Source organism: Nicotiana tabacum, chromosome 5 (genome assembly GCF_000715075.1).
Source record: "Nicotiana tabacum cultivar K326 chromosome 5, ASM71507v2, whole genome shotgun sequence".
Classification (NCBI taxonomy): domain Eukaryota; kingdom Viridiplantae; phylum Streptophyta; class Magnoliopsida; order Solanales; family Solanaceae; genus Nicotiana; species Nicotiana tabacum.
The window spans coordinates 98,114,437-98,131,569 of record NC_134084.1 but is presented as its reverse complement, the minus strand read 5'-3'; the positions used below and the strand labels follow the sequence as shown (position 1 = coordinate 98,131,569).

General features: G+C 36.3%; 1 pseudogene; it reads right to left on the bottom strand.

Moving 5' to 3' along the window:
• Window positions 1–3,179: 3,179 nt before the first annotated feature.
• The window catches only part of LOC142180874 (F-box/LRR-repeat protein At5g63520-like), a 46,997-nt pseudogene continuing 33,043 nt past the window's right edge, over window positions 3,180–17,133 (bottom strand).

Here is a 17,133-nt window from a genome sequence, read left to right as displayed (position 1 = left end):
TTAAATCTTCTACAATTCTTATGTAACAAACGCAATTATTTCCAAAATTCCAATTATGTTATAACTGAATGGGAATTGGGATAGCTATGGGAGATTTAGAGAATTTCGAATTTGGGTTTTCAAAAATCATTATTTGTTTGGATTGAGTATTCCTGCAAATAATTGTGAAAATGGTTTGGAGTTTATATCTCAATTTTGAGGGATTTTGGTGAAGATTAGACATGATTTTGGCTGAATTTCATATTGAAACTCGTCGAAGAAGAAGAAGAAGAAGAAGAAGAAGAAGAAGAAGAAGAAGAAGAAGAAGACATGACATACATTATATTGCAGAAATTGTAGAAAAATTATAGATAAATTGTAGAAAAATTATATTCTGTTGTTTATTTATTTTTCTTTTATTCATTTAACTATTGTATGAAAGTTGATAAAACAAAAACTTAGGATCATATCCGCTATGTATAACTGTTCGCGATTTCAATATGTAATTGAGTATCACCAATGAGAATACAGTTGCATGTTTGCGCTGTTACATTTTATATCAAATTCTGGTTGTATATAAATGTACTACACTTTATCTACATTTTATCTACAAATAAACTACATGTCAGAGTAAATATATATATATCAGTATGGATTTTTACAATATCTACAAAAAATTTACATTTATTCTACAATAAAATTACATAGCATTTGAAATATTAATATGAAAATACAGAATTTCAATGTTTCTACAAATTATCTACAAAATTTCTACAAACTGTTCATAACAGAATTTATCTTTATTTTCGTGCATGTTCGTCTGGAACATTAAAGTTACTTGATATGCCAACATCTCCCGTTATAGAGGAATACAACTTATCTACAATTTTCTACAACTTTCACACATTATTTCCACCCAGTTAAATACAACTACAATAACATAAAACTTACATACAAATTTTCTACAAAATTTATATAATATATCTTTTGTATATTTTGTATCTGATTTATACATAGTAAAAACAAATTTCATACAACTAATTATATATTATACAACTTATCTACAAATTATCTACAATTTGCGTACATAATTTCTACTAAGTTATATACAACTACAATATAATACCACTTAAATATAATTTTTATACAATGTTGTTCAACTTTCATACAATAGTTAAATGAATAAAAGAAAAATAAATAAATAACAAAATACATTTTTCTACAATTTCTGCAATATAATGTATGTCATGTCTTCATCTTCGAGTTTCAATCTGAAATTCAGTCAAAACCAAATCTAATCTTCATCAAAACCCCTCAAAATTGAGATATAATCTATAAACCATATTCCCAATTATTTGCAACAACACTCAATCTAAATAAATAATGATTTTTGAAAACCCAAATTCGAATTCAAAGCTTCAAAGCTTTTTAATGACTGTCAATGGTGGAATTGCTGCTCTCTTTCCTTTCCTCTTATATTACTGAAATTTGGAATTGAGAGATAGAGAGACGTAGAGAGAATTCTCAATACTTTGCAACAACATCCAATCCAAACAAACAATGTCTTTCGAAAATCCAAATTTGAATTCAAAGCTTCAAAGCTTTTTAATGATTGTCAATGGTGGAGGGGTTACAGATTTTCGCTGGTTTTAGAAGAGGAAATCGTAGGTGGTTGAAGAGGAAATCGTGGGTGTGGTTTGATACGTGAGTGAGGTGGTGAGATTTGGAGAGAGAAACTTGGGGGAGTGGGAATATACGGTTGAGTAAAATTAAGAGACTAATTAATATCATTAAGATCCTAAAATGGTACATAAATGGTAATTAGGTATATAGAAGGTAATTATATTAAAAGTTAAGCATGGAGGGTAATATAGTTTACTATATGACATAGGAATGTAAAAATTCCTAAATTTTAACACTTATTTTGGAGCAAAACATCGTTGTCCAAGAAGCAACAAAAAGCAATCACTTTAGCTACACTTTGGTGATAAGTTCAGATCGAGGCCATTGAAGGTCGTTTGGTTGGTGCTCTAGACATTGCCAGGTTGAAAAATTTGTGGTTAGCGAGGTAAGTGAGACTTTAAGTTTTGATGCCTGCTTTTCCAAAACTCGTTTTGAAAGTATGTTTTTTCTATCCGGTCCATGTGTTGGGACAATCGTGCACTTGGCAGAATCGTTGGTCATTGACCAGCTGTAAATATATATTATTTTGTAAAAATCTGAAATTATTTAATAAGTGATTTATGGTGAAGTGAGATGTGGCGTAACCTCGTGCTATAGCGTTACGGCGTTAGAAATTATTTCTTTGCTGTCGTAATATATTTGGGGTATTGTGTATGTTGCCGTGATAGATTTGGGGCATTGTGTATGCCACCGCTATATATTTGGGGCATTGTGTATGCCACCGCTATATATTTGGGGCATTGTATATGCCGCCATGATAGATTTGGGGCATTGTGCATGCTGCAGTGATAGATTTGGGGCATTGTGTATGCCGTCGTGATAGATTTGGGGCATAGTGTATGCTGCCGCTATATATTTACGGCATTTTGTATGCCATCGTGATAGATTTGGGGCATTGTGTATGTCGCCGCTATATATTTGGGGCATTGTATATGCCGCCGTAATATATGCTGTCGTGATAGATTTGGTACATTGTCTATGTCACCGTGGTAGATTTGGGGCATTGTATTGCTGTCGTGGACTCGTTGGGGTGTTTGGGTAATTTCCTGCACTATTGTTAATGACAAGTCCTTAGTGAAGATTGTGTTGAGATATATATAGTATTGTTGAATAATAATTGTTTGGATCTTATAGAGTAATTATATGGTGAAAGATTTCTGTGTATATTATTTCTATACTCTTTGTGTGTTGGTATTTTCTAACACTTGTTTCAGAGGTATTCAGAGTGGTTGGTCGAAGATTTTACTGGGTTATATTTACGTATAACTCACTCCTTATGTTTGTTCGTAATTGTTGTTAGATTATTTGGATACTTATTTAGTTAATCAAATGCTGCAAATTAATGGCTAAGGCATGAAAGTATGATTCGTCTGGCGGGTAATGTGTGCTGGGTGCCAGTCAAGGGGGTAGTTTAGGATGTGACACAGAAGCATATTCGAAACAGCAACATGATCTTTAGCCACCACCAGAAAGCGTCACTACAGTTGTAAATTATAACACTAGCACCTATGATGCTATCACAATGCAGGGGTGTATGACAAAACCACGTAGACATTGCTATACGCGTGCAAACGGCAGCATAGAGCACTATGTATATGAGCGTAGATCTCCACGTGCAATTTCTCCAGAAGAAAAAGTTCCGGCAAAAGTAATTCCAGGGAAGTTCTGCATGAATGGTAAGCAATCAATGTCAGGTTTAATAAAAAATCTTGCCACGACCACACCAGGAGAACACAATACAACCAAGAACTGATCATTTCTTCTAACTATTTACATTATTGCTACTAGTATGACCATCATTTTGGTAGTCAAGAATCAAGATCTCGCTTCAAACATCTTAAGTTGTTTGATGCATTGTTGCAAGAAGCATGTACGATATTAGAATTCTTTCGCAAGAAAGAATTTGAAGGAGCCACTTCTGATACCAACACCATTAACATATATATACTCCTCATCCCCTCTGCAAAATCTTATGTTATTATTACAGAAGTGAAAAGGGAAGAGAAATCATAAATAGGCCTTTAACAGTGTTTGGTTTCAACTAAATATTGACAAGCTTATCCACGGATATAAACAAGTAAACTCAAGAACTAGGATGGCTCCCTGCTTCTATCCACAATCCAGGGGAACTTCTAGATAACAATACATCCACCAGCATGCATGCTTTAAACAAATAAGGCCATGAAAATTAAGAGCGGAACTAAACACAAGGCTGAGATAATTTTACATATAATTAATAAATACCCTTTCCAGTAAGACCACCAGAAGTGTGTTTAAATGTACAAGGACCATAATGCATGAGTATTAAAAAAAAGTTAAGACAACCTTCTCCATGAACGTAATCTAGAAGATTCCAATACCATGAGTTGCACATCAAAAGAAGGATCAACCTGAGCACTATTAATTACCTTAAAACCTCATGGAATTCCTGCAAATATATATCCAACTTGCTCTTTCCATCCCAATAGAGCACTTTCTTCTTTTAGCAACTCCAATGTAGAGAGAAGAACAACAAAGATCACCTTCAAACTGGTGGAAGTTAAATCAGAAAGAAAAGTGAGCATTATGTTCTTGGTATGCAATGAATTGAAGCTATTGAACGAAACAATTTTGAAAAGAAAAAAAAGATATATTGCATCAATTGGACAACTTTGAATTTCAAAATATGCATTGGCCACAGATATTATCTCAAATATTTGAAATAATGTTTGCATATAACGAGCATAATGAGCATCCCAGAAATTTGATAGAGTAAATCACCAGAAAACAAGCAAATGTTAAGTAGGAAAAAATTCTACAGACTTTCAATTATAGTTATTGGTATAACTGTAAAAAAAACAAGCATCAACATTACCTTTTCCAATATGGACAATTTCAAAATAGTAAGGATGTTTTTCCAATTGACCAGTGTAGCTACAAACTGAAGAGAGGGTAGAAGACCATTTGAAAAAGCAAATTGAGTAGCATATACCAAAAATATCTAGACATTTACAGTAAATGCATTACATGTTGCTCGAGCTGTAACTAGATCGTATTATTTACTAAAATCTTTGCTCAACTACTTAGGTGAGTTAAACTTGACCACCACTCATTTGATGACTAAATAGTACCAACAAACACAACAAATTAAAGAAATCTTACTTTTTGACCTTTTTATGATGACGGAGATTGGTGCGCATGATACATTGTTTCCTTTCTTGTTAATATTTTACTTTTTCCAATAAGTATGCTTCTTCCATTATTATTGCAATTTGGATTCTAGTTTTACATACGTAGCTTGAAGAATTATGGAATGATTAATTATGGAGGCATATCAGTAGGTTGACATGAAATTATTGGATACAAGAAAGCTTTGCAAGCATATTATTACTGGAAGATCAGAGCATAAGATAGTGTTGTAAACTACTTTGATTAGCACAAAAAGGAAATGCTTAGATCCCAGAGGTTTGAGAAAGATGGTCCAGATTAATGATTACTGCCAGATGCAAAATTTCAAGATGGACGATTTCTCCGTATCTGAAGCCCATCGAGAAGCAGAGGTTGACTGCATCATTCTTAAAATAGTTAATGACACAGGGTTGGACAATGTTGCAACAAGTTGGAAAGACTTGCAGTAAAGGGAATACGAAGAACTTTGCCATCTGAACCCATGCTCAAGTGGTGAAGATGATGTCATAGCCGCAAGAAGAGTTGGAAGTCACGATCATTAAGGAAGATCAAAACAACTTGACTGAGTAGGTAGTAGACAGTAGACAGTACAACATTTTTCCTGAATTGATGCTTAGTTGGCTCATCCAGAGTGAAAGTACAAGAGATGGGTGAATTTGTATATTTTTAAACTTAATCTCTATTAGTTGAATGATTTTTCGATTAGTCGATTAGATGGAATAACCTAACAGTTATAATAGCAAAATATAAAACACAAAAAGTAAGTGCAGGAATTAAAAACACCGGAATTTTATACTGGTTCGGATTCAATGTGAATCCTCGTCCAGTCTCTTTGGGTTGCAAGGGAGTTCTCTTTAGTAAATGCATTTCTTCGAGTACAATGAAAATGACGTGATAGCTCAGTTCCTATAACACTCGTCTCGTTTGATATAATGTCTCACCAGTGTTGTACTCTCCTTTTTTCTGACTTGTTACACAACAGATCTTAGAGAACTGCAATGTTTGTTTGCAGTAGAATAAAGAGAGGATTTTTGGTTTCAAAGTATGTTTGTCTAAGGCTTGATGCTGAGTATAAATACTTTGGTGAAGACCGTTTGCTGATGATACTTGACAACCCAAGTGATTTGATCCTTGGAAAGAGATTAATTCTTTCCAAGAATAAGATTGCTTGTCGTTGCTCTTCCTTGATGAGAGAAAATTGACAGCTTTCCTTCTACAGTTGTTAATGATGAGGGTTTGCTCCTTGATTGTTGGTCCTTCCGAAATTGGCCGTTCAACTAATCTTCTTACAGAATCTTCGATGCTTTTTGACTGCTTCAATCTTCCGGATTGAATGTGATGGCCTTGATTAATGCCTTAAGTTTAGGCTTGCTTGATTCTTTCCATTCCAGCTGTCCATGATCTTTGCTGACTGATTCGTAATCTTTGCTGATTGATTTCTTTCCTTAAGCATCCAGATTGACTTCAGCAATCTTGTTAGCTCCTTGATTCCTTGATCTTCTGTAATTGATTTCCTGCACAGATATATTATTTGCAACATTAAAATTAGATCTAACAATCTTCCCTTTTTTGATGATGACAAAATAATATATATGTTAATTGACTTCCCTGTGTTTTACTCCCCCTCAATATATGCAGTTGACAGGTTCATGGCATTCTCCCTCAGTTCATGCAGTTGACTAGTCCATGGTTGGAGTTGACTCCTACCATGGAGGATGCTACTTTTGCCACACGGTCAATTATACCTATACAGATACAACATATACTCTTCTCCCCCTTTTTGGCATCAACAAAGAGGGAACAAACCAAGAACTAAACAGAATATATAGCATTAAATAGTAGAGTTATAGTCTAAAAAAACACCTAAAGCAAGAGAAAAACAGAAATTGTTCAATGGCTGAGATAGCAACCCAAAAACAGCACAGCAAAAAAATTGTCTTCAGCAACCACATTAACGATGCAGAAAATAAGTAAGAGTGTTGCAGATAGCCTCCTTCAATTGTTCAAAGCTAGCATTGGCTGAGATGCTCACTCCATCCAACCTGTCATGAATCTCCATGAAAGCTTTGACAACATTCTCCCTAACTCTGAGAACAACAACTCTAATCTTTGACACATCAGACCCTGATTCCTTGGAGATGGCATGAATGTCACCAATAGTAGACTGAGTGGCCGTGAGGAGATTTTTAATTTCAGAGAGTTGAGTGTCAATGGCACGAAGCTTTTCACTAAGGTCAGGATTACCAGGGTTGGGATGAGAGGCAGAGGGTTTAGGTTTGGGCTCTATAGGAGCATGCTTTACTTCACCTTCGTGCTTCTTAACCCAGGAGCCATTCACACTCATATATCCCATACTTGCAAAGGCTCTAGAATTGTAAAACTTTGAAAAAGTGATGAAGGGATAGTTGGACAGGAAAATTTCATGAGCTTCCAGATTGTGAGTGATGGCCATGCCATAAGGTAGACTGGTGGGATCTTCAGCACTTTCAATCATGAAATTAATGACCCAGGAGGATAACTTTGACTTTGAGTTTGGTCACAAGGCAGTATACTAAGAAAGTGTCTCTTTGAGAAAAGGTTGAAAAGGAACCAGTACGGGGAAGCAGAGTAGTTGCTATAATGTGGGCCAGGACTCGAGTTTCGAAACTAACATCACTGGGACCTAACTGGTTGGGAAGGGATTCATAGGGACACTCAGCAATAACTGTTTAGCTTGGTAAAAGGAAATTTCAAAATCATCGGGCCAGGTGTTTTTGAAAAGCATAGGAAAACCAAAACATCGACACTGAAAGAGCGAATCAAACAGGGCACAATCAAGAACAATGCGCTTACCTAACACTAAGGATTCCAACCTGTCAGGTTTACTAGAGCAGAGATTAGCATAAAACATCTTTACTAGGGGTTCATAGACATTAGGCGGAGGAATAGAGAGGAACTTAACCCACCCTTGATGAACAAAAAGGTTTTTGACCTTACAATTTAGGGATTCTATGTCGTCAAGGTCGAGTACCCTTCCATGAGCAATGGGTTTGTCCTTCAGAGCAATGAAGAAAACCCTATTTAGAGAATCCCAGAAATTTAGGTCAGATTCTAGAGAGCCAGAAAGATCAATCTTGGATTTCTTTGGGGTAGAGGAAATAGGGGGTCTTCCATGGGTCGTTTTCCTAGGGCTTTTTCTCCTAAGATTTGAGAGTGATCAGATAAATCTACCTGTGAAGAAGCGAAACTCTCAGAGTGGTCGGACCCTAGGTCTACTTGTTCTAGGGGCATAAAAAGAGGATTTTGCTTTGGAGCGGGTAACTTTTCTGGTGGAAGTAGAGGGATTCCTGGGTTGTTTGGCCATTGAAGAAAAGTGGTTTGATAGAAGCTTTGAAGAAGGGGTTTCTAGATGATAGAGATGAAAGTGACTGAAAGGGGTTCTTCGCCTTAAGAAAAGAACCTTCTGACGGTTGAGTACAGAAAAGGAAAAGGCGTCAGTTGAAGGGACGTGATGATTGGCTTTCCAACTTTGAACGACAAACTGATATGAAAGAAGAAAAAAAAGAGGAAAAAATGGAGGCGTAATTAATGCATGAGTAAAGGACAATCATTACACCTATAAAAGTAATTGCAGTACACATAGGTCCTATAGGTTATTAGTTAAACAAGTAATGCCAAGTAATTTTCTTAAAGCACAAAATCTATCCTCTAATAATGGCTTAGTAAAAATATCTACTAACTGATCAGTAGTTCCAATAAGAGATATTTCTATGTCTCCCTTAAGAACATGATCTCTAATAAAGTGATGCTTGATATCTGTATGCTTTGCTCTAGAATGATGCACATGATTTTTTGAAAGACAAATGACACTTGAATTATCACAAAAAATTTGTATAGATTTAAAAGAAAGTTTATAGTCACCCAGTTGATGGGACAACCACAGTAATTGTGTGCAGCGTTGTCCAATGGCAATGTATTCAACTTCAGTGGTAGATAATGCAACCGATGCTTGTTTTTTACTATTCCAGGATATCAATGCCTTTCCAAGTAATTGACATGTACCACTTGTGCTTTTTCTATCTTCCTTATCACCTACAACGTCAACATCTGAAAAACCTTCTAGTTTAAAAGAGTTAGAGCGAGGATACCATAGTCCATGAAATACAGTCCCAATGAGATATCGAATGATTCTCTTCACCGCAGTCAGATGAGATTCCTTAGGAGCTGACTGAAACCTAGCACATTTACATACACTAAACATAATATTCGGTCGACTTGCCGTCAGATACAGTAATGATCTAATCATTCCACGATATTTAGTTTCATCAACAGTGATTCCCTGTTCATCTTTGTCTATATTTGTTGAAGGACTCATTGGTGTGCCAATGGATTTTGCATTGCTCATGCCAAATTTTTGAATCAGTTCCTTTGTGTATTTGGTCTGACATATAAAGATTCTTCTTCATATTGTTGAATTTGGAGTCCAAGGAAGAATGTTAACTCTCCCATCATGCTCATTTCGAATTCGCTTTGCATAATATTTGAAAATTCCTTGCACATAAGAGGGTTAGCACTACCAAATATAATATCACCAGCATAAATCTGAATAATGAGATTACCTTCTTATGATCTTTTAATAAACAAGGTAGTGTCTACTTTACCTCTTGTGAAGCCTTGATCAACAAGAAAAGAACTGAGTCTATCATACCAAGCACGTGGAGCTTGCTTTAGTCCATATAGTGCCTTAGTGAGCTTGTATACATGGTAGGGAAACTTTGAATCTACAAACCCAGGTGGTTGTTTCACGTATACTTCTTCCTCAATAAATCCATTCAAAAAGGCACTTTTGACATCTATCTGAAACAACCTAAATCCTTTAAACGATGCATATGCCATAAGAATTCGCTCCAAGCGAGCTACTGGAGCGAAGGTTTCGTCACAGTCGACTCCTTCCTGTTGTGAGTGTTCCTGAGCAACTAGTCTGGCTTTATTCCTTACGACCTTTCCATCCCCATTCAATTTGTTTTTGAAGACCCACTTTGTTGCGATTACAGAAACATTTTCAGGTTTGGGTATCAGATTCCACACCTGATTTTTATCAAACTGATCTAACTCTTCCTGCATTGCTTGAACCCAACTTGAATCTTTTATAGCTTCCTCTATCTTCTTTGGTTCAACCTAAGAGATTAATGCAACATTTGCTTTCTTTTTGAGAGCTCCTCTTATTTTCATTCCTTCATTTGGATCTCCTATGATAAATTTTTGAGTATATTCAGGCTCGCTTCTCCATTCATTTGGACGTACTATATTAGTAGTCGACTCGATTGGATGATCTGGTACACTGTTGCTGTCTTCACCAGTTGACTCTGTCGCAGTAGATATATCAGTCGACTCTTGAGATTTGCTTGTCTCCTGAGTTTCATGAGCTTGATCTTCATTACCTGTAGTAATTCCTTTCTCGACCAAGGGATTATTTTCATCGAATATAACATGTACAGATTCTTCCACATATAATGTGCATTTATTATAGACTCTAAAAGATTTACTATTTAATGAGTAGCCCAGAAAAATACCTTCATCACTTCTTGGATTGAATTTTCCAAGGGTGTTCTTACCGTTATTGTGAATAAAACACTTACTTCCGAAGAGTTGAAAGTAATTGATATTGGGACATTTACCTTTACATAATTCATAGGGAGTCTTCTTCAGAATGGGCCTTATGAGACATCGGTTGGGAATGTGACATGTTGTACTTACACCTTCTGCCCAAAAATGATTTGGAAGTGAATGATCTAGTAACATGGTTCTTGCCATATCTTGGAGGGTTCTGTTCTTTTTTTCTACAACCCTATTCTGCTGTGGTGATCGTGGTGCAGAGAAATTATGAGTGTATCCCTGATCATTACAGAAATCTTCAAATGCTCTACTTTCAAATTCTCCTCTATGATCACTCTGAATTGTTGAGATCAGATATCCCTTTTCTCTTTCAACCTTTTTGCAGAAAACTTCAAAATTTCTTAATGTCTCATCCTTATGAGATAAGAAAATTACCCAAGTAAAACGTGAATAATCATCAACAATAACAAAAGCATATCTTTTTCTTCTTATACTAGCAGTTCTAGTAGGCTCAAATAAGTCCATATGAAGCAATTGCAAGGGTTTAGAAGTAGATACAATATCTTTATTTTTGAAAGAGTTTCTGGTCTGCTTACCAATTTGACATGCATCACAGATATGAGTTCTAGAAAAATTCAATTTGGGTAGGCCAACAACTAACTCATGTTTGGACCATTTTTCTATTAAATGCATGCTAGCATGACCAAGTTTCCTATGCCATAACCACGGATCATCAGACATGGAAGTTAAGCAAATATGACCATCTATCTTTTCAAAACTGTCAAGGATATAAACATTTCCATATCTTTTTCCAGGGAGGACTGTTTTACCTGATTCATCTTCAATAGCACAGCCTGTTTTCTTAAAATTTACCTCATATCCTGAGTTGCATAGTTGACTTATGCTCGAGAGATTGTAGTTGAGTCCATCGATGAGATAAACTTCAGTGATGTCACAGTTATTATTGAAGGGAATTGTTCCAGTACCAATTATTTTACCTTTTGAGTCATCCCCAAACTTAAGGCTTCCTCCATCAATTTTTGTAACTTCTTTGAACAGGTTTTTCTCACCTGTCATGTGACTGAAACACGCACTGTCTAGATACCATTTTTCTTTGCGGCATATTCTGTGGTGTTCCTGCAAAACAAAGTGATTACTTTCTTTTAGGTACTCAAGCTTGCTTGGGTCCTGGAGGGTTAATATTGTTAGATTCAGAATTGTTTTTTGGCTTCCAAACCCATCTTGAAACGTTTGCTTTATGAAAGCGACAAAACGAATATTTGTGCCAACTTTTGTTACAGTAGTGACACGTAACTTCTGACCCACCTTTAGGTCTTTCATTAGTGTTAGTACTAGTGGACTTTGTTCTGGGTGGTCCTTTTCTAGTTGATTTGTAAGTCACTTGATTTGACCTGACAGAACTGTGACTGGTGGATTTACGCATGCCATTAAGTTGCATTTGCAATTCCTCAAACTCTTCTTGAAGTACTTTTTTTTCAATTTCACACGTTTCATGTTTGAGTTTACAGTCTTTAACCTCTTTATTTAGTCTCTTAAACTCATTCATCATTTTTTGAGACTCTTTCAAAGTTAAATTAAGAATATCCTATAATTCATTGCATCTTTCACAGTTATAAGATCTTACCTCACTTGTTTCACCTCGTGCCATGAAACAGTTTTCATTTTCATCTTTGCCTTCATCATCTAAAGTGTCCTCATCTGTCCAGCATCCTGAGGATTTGTTCATTTCGTTTTCCAGAATCATCATGAAGCAAAGATTTGCTATCTCTGCGTGGTCTGAACTATCCTTATCACTCCAACTTCCAAAAGATTTGTTCTTGTTAAAGCCTCTAGAAGTTTTTCTTTTTAGTTCTGGGCACTCAACTTGATTGTGTCCAAATCTTCCACACTCATAGCATTTTCCATCATTCTTGTCCGGTTCGTTGTATTTCCTGGATCGTCTTGGCTGAATTCTTCCTTTATTTGTATTTCTAAATCTTCTCATTAAGCCATCAATGTTTCTTGATAGCATAGCAATCTCTTCTTGTAGAGCTTCAGGATCATCATCAATTTCATTTTTAGCTATTTCAGTTGAGGTCTTGAATGCAACTATTTTCTTTTTTTCTTCTTGACTAGTCTTCTTGAGATGCGTCTTTTCAAAGGCTATGAGTTCTCCTTGTAGTTCATCATATGATAATTTGTTTAGATCCTGAGATTCAAGTGTGACTAATTTGGTCTGCCAAGTAGTTGGCTGGCTTCTGAGAATTTTTCTAACTTGATCACCACTAGTATATGGCTTGCCAAATGCCGTTAGATCGCTAATTATTTTGCTGAACCTGACAAACATCTCTTCAATAGATTCTCCTTCTTTCATTGAGAAGAGTTCGTAATCATGAACCAACATGTTGATATGTATTTTCTTTACTTTGCTGGTTCCTTCGTATGTAACATCAAGTTTGTCCCACATTTCTTTGGTTGTGTCACAACTAGAGCTTTTCTCATATTCTTCACTACTTATAGCATTGTGAATCAGATTTCTCGCTTTATTGTTAACTTGTACCACTTTCATTTTCTCTTTTTTATATGAATCTATATTTTGAGGATCAGCAAGTGGTGGAGTGGCAGCTGGTAAGGGATAGTTCCCCTTTTTGATGACTCCCCAAACTTTAATGTCATAAGCCTTGACAAAGATCTCCATACGCATTTTCCAGTGAGAAAAATGTTGTTTATTGAAGTATGATGGTCTAACTTGTGAAGTTCCTTCCTGGAAGAGAACTCCTATGATAACTTGATTTGCCATGATCTTTTCTCACAAACTGTTAAGCAAAAGTAGAATGTGCGTCTTGCTCTGATACCAATTGAAAGTACAAGGGGGGGGGGGAGTGTATATTTTCAAAAATCTCTATTAGTTGACTGCTAGATGCAATAACCTAACAGTTATAATAGCAGAATATAAAACACAAAAAGTAAGTGCAGGAATTAAAGACAACGGAATTTTATACTGGTTCGGATTCAATGTGAATCCTCGTCCAGACCCCATGGGTTGCAAAGGAGTTCTCTTTAGTAAATGCGTTTTTTCGAGTACAATGGAAATGGCGTGATAGCTCAGTTCCTATAACACTCGTCTTTTTTGATACAATACCTCACCAGTGTTGTACTCTCCTTTTTTCTCTGACTTGTTACACAACAGATCTTAGAGAACTGCAATGTTTGTTTGCAGTAGAATAAAGGGAGGATTTTTGGTTCAATCAAAGTATGTTTGTCTAAGGCTTGATGCTGAGTATAAATACTTTGGTGAAAACCGTTTGCTGACGAGACTTCACAACCCAAGAGATTTGATCCTTGGAAAGAGATTGATTCTTTCCGAGAATAAGATTGCTTGCCGTTGTTCTTCCTTGATGAGAGGAAATTGACAGCTTTCCTTATACAGTTGTTAATGATGAGGGTTTACTCCTTGATTGTTGGTCCCTCCGAAATTGGCCACTCAGCTAATCTTCTTACAAAATCTTCGATGCTTTTTGATTGCTTCAATCTTCCGGATTGAATGTGCTAGCCTTGATTAATGCCTTAAGTTTAGGCTTGCTTGATTCTTTCCATTCTAGTTGTCCATGATCTTTGCTAACTGATTCGTAATCTTTGTTGATTGATTTCTTTCCTTAAGCATCCAGATTGACTTCAGCAATCTTATAGTAGCTCATTGATTCCTTGATCTTCTGTAATTGATTTCCTGCACAGATATATTATTTGCATCATTAAAATTAGATTTAACACAGAGATCTAAGCTTAGAAGTTCTGAGTAGAAGGGAGGTGCAGAGGTGGGCACACACAAAAGTTGACGACTGTAAGGAATTGAATGTATTTCCTTTTGCATTTCCATACATAAAATAGACGAGAGGATTAAAAAATTTGAGAGTGGGCCTATTGTGGCATGGAGTTACTGCTGAACTGAAGGTTGCCTACTGCAAAATAATGAAAAATTTTGACGCCGAGGCTATAGGGATTAGACTGGTCAGATTACGACTCCATGTCCAAATACCGAATCCATTTAGGAAGGCGGGGGAAGTTTGTGGAGGTTTTATACAGATAGATAAAGATAGAAATTAGAAAGAGGCAGGACCTGTATTGGGAAAAATTGTATTTAAAAATAAAGGTGATGTGTCGAATACGTGTCGAAACACGTAGACTGGTCAAAATGGTCAAAGAATTACAACTAGCCAAGAGGCACGAGTTGCAACAGATACGAGCAAATGGCAGAGGAAGAGCCACGAGCAGGAATATAAATAACCCAGCACCCGTACCTATCTAAGTCATTTATGTTCGAAAATCAAAAGGAATGAATCTAACAATAGAAAAGAGTGCAGATACGGCATTAAATGTGGAATACGTTAGAGAATTTGTATTGAATATAATGAATATGTAACGTAGCATTAAATGTATTTAATTACTCATAATAGCCTCATTATGATTTGGGCAAAACGTATGTCTCCAAGATATCTATTAAAGGGAGACATCTGATCAATTGTGGGGACATGAAATGTTATTGATATAAACTTTGGTTTACTTGTTTTTCTCTTGATTACTCTCTTGCTACCTAAATTACTTACTTTTATACACTCTTTTGATTATCAGTAACCCATGTTCTTCTAAATTCTAACTTTGACTAAAATTTTATTTTTTGGTTAAACAAATTGGTTCCGTTACCGGGAATCTGATAATCTATTTTCTTTTCGCTTAACTTTCCTTGTTGCATCAACTATGTCGAACAACAATGACAACATTCAAGGAAACCAAGGAAACCAAGAAAACCAAATAAACCAACAACTTCAGAGAGACCCTCAGGATAATAACGCACTGATTATTTCTCCACAAGGCTCTCATCGGCGATCTCGTGAAGGCACTCCTGAGGGATCTCATACTGATGGATAGGCTCAATTCGAAAATGTTGAAGCTATGGATAAGGCTTTGCAAAAACTTATTACCGCACAGGTCAATAAAGCCGTTCAGGCCTTGGTTAGCCAGTTACCTTCTGCACCCCCCATACCTAATCCAAATAACAACACTCTAGAGAACCCTCGTTCTGGGCTTGTTAATTCAGGCAGCGGTGAACCCCCAGTGAATCGAAGGATGGAGAACCAGGTAATTTAGTTAATTCAAATTTACAAAACTTAGTACTAACCTTGCAAAAACAGCTCAAGGAGCAAAGTGAGCGCATAGAGCAGATACCCGGGGTGCCGCCCATAATCAAAGGGATAGATTTAGATAGATATTCACAACAACCCTGGAAGCCCAGTGCTGCTCCACTCCCAATTCCAAAAAAATTCAAAATGCCTGATATTCCAAAATATGATGGAATAACAGACCCACGAGATCACGTGACTGCATTCACGACGGGTGTAAAAGGCAATGATTTGACTAAGCAGGAGAATGAATCAGTATTAGTCAAAAAATTTGGTGAAACGCTCACCAAAGGATCGCTAACATGGTATTCTCTTTTACCCAAAAATTCTATAAATTCTTTTGCTGAGCTTGCAGATTCTTTCATCAAAGCACACTCGGGAGCTCAAAAAGTAGAGAAAAGAATGGAGGATATTTTCAAAATCAAGCAAGGGGACTCAGAACTGCTTAGAGAATTTGTGGACAGATTTTAACGAGAAAGAATGACATTGCCGCGTGTACCTGACAACTGGGTAGCTATAGCTTTCACAAGTAATTTGAATGGAAAAGGCTCGAAAGCTATGAGGAGGCTCAAAGAAAACCTTCGAGAATTCCCAGCTACAATGTGGAATAATGTTTATAACAGGTATAGCACGAAGCTAAGGATTGAGAAAGATACTGTTCCACAATTTCAAAAAGAAGAAAAGGTAAGTTCGAGACGTGTGGAGACCAAAAAAAGATCCAGTAAAAATAGGTACGAGCCTTACATGGGACCTGCGGGAAAGGATTCACGGTCAAAATAGGATAATCAAAGGTACGATCACAGATCAAGAAACAGAGAATCAGGTTCTTCATCAAGATTCAGGAATGAGCGAAATAACTATGAGTCACGAGATGATGATAAAAATTTAAAAGCAAAATTCGGTGGTTACAACTTCAACGTCAGCACCTCCAAGCTCGTATCCGTTTTGAGAAGCATAAGAGATAAGGTTCGATGGCCAAAGGAAATGAGATCGAACCCAAACAGGCGCAAACCTGACCATTGGTGCGAGTTTCATAATGACCACGAACATAAAACAGCAGATTGAAGATTTTTACAAAGTGAAGTTGATCATTTATTAAAACAAGGGTATCTTACTGAGTTGTTCAGTGAAAAAGGCAAGCAAGCTTACATGAAGAACAGGCAGGAGCCTCCAAAACCACCTTCTCCCAAAAGAACTGTCAACGTTATAAGTGGGGGTGAAGACGTCAAAGGTATATCATATACTGCAACTAACAAAATTTCAAAGTAACAATTACCCAAGGGAAACGGGTGCGGCATGTTTTAGAGGAAGACAACATTACATTCAATGACGCAAATGCAGATGGGGTATTAACCCCTCATAACGACGCATTGGTAATATATTTAATTATACATGATACTAATGTGAAACGAGTTTTGATTGATCCAGATAGTTCTGTGAACATTATTTTACTGAGAGTATTACGTGAGATGCAAGCTGAAGATAAAGTGATACCAAAGGCGCATACTCTATCTGGATTTGATAATTCTAG